The sequence below is a fragment of the Belonocnema kinseyi genome, chromosome 4 (assembly GCF_010883055.1).
Source record: "Belonocnema kinseyi isolate 2016_QV_RU_SX_M_011 chromosome 4, B_treatae_v1, whole genome shotgun sequence".
Classification (NCBI taxonomy): domain Eukaryota; kingdom Metazoa; phylum Arthropoda; class Insecta; order Hymenoptera; family Cynipidae; genus Belonocnema; species Belonocnema kinseyi.
In genome coordinates, this window is record NC_046660.1 from 137,734,600 (window position 1) to 137,739,429 (window position 4,830).

Genomic DNA, 4,830 nt, shown 5'->3' on the forward strand with positions numbered 1-4,830 from the left:
AAACTTAATCTTTGACTATACTTAATTAAGTAGACAATTCAGAATATGAAGACGCATATAAATACTGCCATCTAAAAGAGATCTTTTTGATTAAGTTTTTTTGAAGCATTCCAAATTCAAAGAATAAATATCCGAGCGCGAAGCGCCAGGCAAACTATTATCGAGCGCGAAGCGCGAGATTGAATCGTCGCGCGCCCTAGGCACGCTCAAACTTGCGAGCGAAGCGAGCTGCGCGCGTAGCACGCGATGCGAATATGCCCGCGATGCGGGCAAATTTTTTAGTGATAACAACCACATCTCTAAGAGTACACTCGTAGTAATAATGAGTAAAGTCTGCACTATTGAAAATAAAATTATTTTAATTTATGATTTTGTGTGTTTCAAATACCTATTGCAAGCATCGAACTACAAATTAGTTTGTGATCAAATGAATTACAATTTTTCTGAACATTACTTGTAAAATTTATTGTAGCAATTGCGATCTTAACTTTCTGTCCCTAATCCAGCCATCGAACTTTATTAAATCTTGTAAATCCAAACCGATAAATTTAATGTATAATCGATTTGAAATTTTTAAGTTTCTAGACTATCAAACAGGGAAAATTATAACTATAAATTGTGAAAGTGCAAACTATAATTTTTAATTACGAACAGGAGAAAAATCCCTTTTTAAAGACAGAATGATAATTTGTTTAAATTACCTACTCAAAGCAGAAGTATAATTCTTGTAAAAAAAATGATCAAATGTTCCAACACAGAATTATAATTCTGATCCAACATTCCCTGTTTCAAATCGGAAATATCAGAATTTTTTGAAATGTTAAAAAATCTGTTGAAATCCTTCAAAATTGTTTGATTCGTTATTGAAAGCTCAACTGCTTTATTGAAATGTCTTATATTTTGGTCGAAAATTTAATTGTTTGTTGAAAATGATTCTTGGTCTATAGATAATGAATATTTTTTGGTAAAAAATCATCTCTTATAACTAAAAGTTAACTTGTTTGTTGAAAAATTGAATTGTCTGCTAAAAACCTCCTCTGTTTGGCCTAAAACTTCAACTGGTTGCTTCAAAATTTAACCAAAAATGTATGCCACCTTCTACACTTTCAAATTTAACGTTTTTCATGAAAATTTGTATATTTTTGCTAAAGTGTTTCTATTTGGTTATAAATGCAACTCTTTAGCTACTAATTTATGTTTTTTAGGTAAAAATGAAGTCTGTATTTAGAATCGACCTCTTCGGGATTAAAAGTCCAATTTTGTCACAAACTTTCAACTCTTTAACTTAAATTATCAATATTGAAATTTATTAAACATGACAATAAATGTTAGCATGTGGATACTAGTAAGGGCCTTAATATTTTTTCAATATCATTAACAAATCTAAACAAACATTCTATGAATAAATACTCAACTTTTTGGATACAAATGTAATTTTATTAAATAACCATTAATAACAAATTATTAATGATAAAGTAATGGTAATTATTCACACAATCATCAGCTTAAAACTTGAACTGGAATTCTTATGACCCAAAATGATCTGATGTTCCAACACAAAATTGTAATTCTTGTCAAAAATTTCCTTCTTTAAGTCCAAATTGCCACAAAGTCACTATTAGTCACGATTTTTCTCAAATTGCGTCTTAGTCACTGTTTAAAATGAAAAGATAAAATTAGTCACTTTTCATTCAATAAATGATCTAATGGGTTAATCGCTATTCAATTCACATTCATACGTATTTCTGAATTTCATTAATTTGAAATATTTTAGGTCAACCTTTTGATTTGCAATATTTGATGCGCCGTTTCGTATCTTGAAATTTGAAGTTCGGAATCAGCGATAAAGAATCTGGCAGTTGTAATGCATAAAATTATAGGAATTCACTTGTGAAACATTAAATGTAAGATCCAAGTGTTCGCGATAATGAATAAACGAAATTTTTTGCCGACAATACCAGCTTCAAGATACATTTACGAGGTAAGCCATTTCTTTTACTTTTTTTTATAGCTTTCCTGTATTTGATAAAGATTCTTCTTAAATTGAAATAAGAAGTATCCCTCCAGTTAATTCTTATTTGAAGCTGTTCGATTTTGAAACACAGTTTCATACAACTGTCTACTGTGTGTTGCTGCTATTCCAGAAATCCACATTAGCCTGTGTGGCATAGTACGTAGTGTACCGTATGACCCCATATATCATATCTTGATGTTATTTTTAAATTATTATTTATTGGATATAATATTTCAAAAAGTTAGGAATAAAAGTATTTTCAAGAATAGGGTGTATTCAAAGTGATAAACAATTCATTAAAAAATAGATATAACTCTTGTGCTTTTCCTAACTGTCCACTGAAACTCTGATTGCTCGCCTAAAATTACGAAATCCCAATCTGAATAACCATATCCATTTTTCGCTGTTTCAGAAATGCCTTATATTATTACCGAATATTGTACGAAATATACTACACTTGCCAAAAGCTTGGACTCTATGCTGCGAATCACCAGATGCCACAAATACCCGTGTGTCGCATTATCCCACGTGTAAAATTACTCCATGTGTCATATTACCCAACGCTCCATACTGCACCCAAATATACACACCTAAATGTATTCAAAAATTCAAATGAATTTTTAATTTCAAGTTAATTTTAAACGAAAGTAATACCTAAATTTTTTTAGTTTGAAGAATCAGAAGAATTCAAAAGGCTCAAGATAATGTGCGAGGGCGGTTGCGACTGTTGACTCGGAAGAGCTACAGTGCGCGAGTATCCAGTCGAGTATATTACGCAAAATTATATATTCCGAATAGGAACGGTTCCAGCGACCCAGATTTAATCACAAGGCGTGAGTTAGTAGTGCGATACTTAATTTTTTAATTCAAACAATTTAACAATTTTAAGGGGGTGTTCTAGATTCGTGCAAGGATTTGAACCCATGTTTGGAAATTTAAAGCAAAGAAACTAAACATGATAGCTGGAAACCTTTTTTGCTATTTATTGATACATTTTTCGACTCCACAAAACGAAATTTAACAAAATTGTTTTCAAGCCCAACACCTTGAAGCATCATTGACCGCACAACTGCAAATATATCACTGCCGAATTTGGGTTAAGGCTTTAACTATTTAAATTGCATAAAAAACAGTCAAATATGTCTTGCTTTCAATGGCGAGATATTGAATAAGTTCTGCTCATGTCTTGTCTTAATTAGCTATATATTTACTAAGTCCTGCTCGTGTATTGCCTTAATTGGCCGGATATTTACAAACTCCTACTCACGTCTTGCCATAATTGGCCAGATATTGACGTAGTCATGCCCATACCTTGCCTTCATTGGCCGGATTTTTAGTGAGTCCTGCTCATGTCTTGCCTTCATTGTCCGGAAATTTACTACGTCCTGCTCACGGCTTGCCCTAATTGGCCGGATATTTACTAAGTACTGCTCATGTCTTGCCTTAATTAGCCAAATATTGACGTAGTCCTGCTCATGACTTGCCTTAATTCTCCAAATATTTACTAAGTATTGCAAGTATCTTGCCTTAACTGGTCGGATATTCACTAAGTTCTGATAATGTCTTGCCTTAATTGGCCGGATATCTACTGAGTCTCGAACATGTCTTGTTTTAATTGGCCGGAAATTTACTGAGACCTGCACATATCTTGCATCAATTGGCCGGAAATTGAATTAGTTCTGATAATGTCTTGCCTTAATTAGCCGGATATATACTAAGAATTGCTCTTGTCATGCCTTAATTGGGCGGATAATCACTGAGTCCTGCTTATTTCTTGACTTAATTGACCGGCTCTTTACTAAGTCCTGCAGATGTCTTGTTTTAATTAGCCGGATATTGAATAATTTCTGATAATGTCTTGCCTTAATCGGCCGGATATTTACTAAGCCCTACTCACGCTATGCTTTAATTGGCCGGATATTTTCCCCAAGTACTGCTCACGTCTTGCCTTAATTGGCCGGATATTGAATAATTCCTGCTCGTGTCTTGCCTTAATTGGCCAGACATTTACTACGTCCTGCACATATCTTGCCTTAATTGGCCGGCTATTTACTAAGTCCTGCTCATTTCTTGCATTAATTCGCCGGAAATTTACTAGGTCCCGCTGATTTCTTGCCTTAATTGGCCAGATATTTTCCAAGTCCTGCTTACGCCTTGCCTTAATTCGCCGGATATTTACTAATTCCAGCTGAATTCTTGCCTCCATTGGCCAGATATTTACTAAGTACTTCTCATGACATGCCTTAATCGGCCGGATATTTACTAAGAATTGCTCATGTCTTGCTTTAATTGGCCGGATATTTTCCAAGTCCTGCTCATGGTTTCCCTTAATTGGCCAGACAATGATTAAGTTCTGCTCATGGCTTGTCTTAATTGGTCGGCTATTTACTAAGTCCTGCACATGTCTTTCCTTAATTGGACGGATATTTACTGAGACCCGCACATATCTTGCCTTAATTCGCCGGATATTGACTAAATGCTACTCACGTCTTGCCTTAATTGTCCGGATATTTACTGGGTTCTGCTCATGTCTTGCCCTAATTGGTTATATATTTACTAAGTCCTGCTCGTGTCTTTCCTTCATTGGCTGGATATTTACCGAGTCCTGCTCACGCCTTGCATTAATTGGCCGAATATTGACTAAGACCTGCTCATGGCTTGCCTTAATTGGCCGGATATTGACTAAGTTCTGATAATGTCTTGCCTTAATTGGACTGATATTCACTAAGTTCTACTCACGGCTTGCCTTAATTGGCCGGATATTTACTAAGTTCTGCTCATGTCTTGCCTTAAGTGACCGGCATTCTACTAAGTCC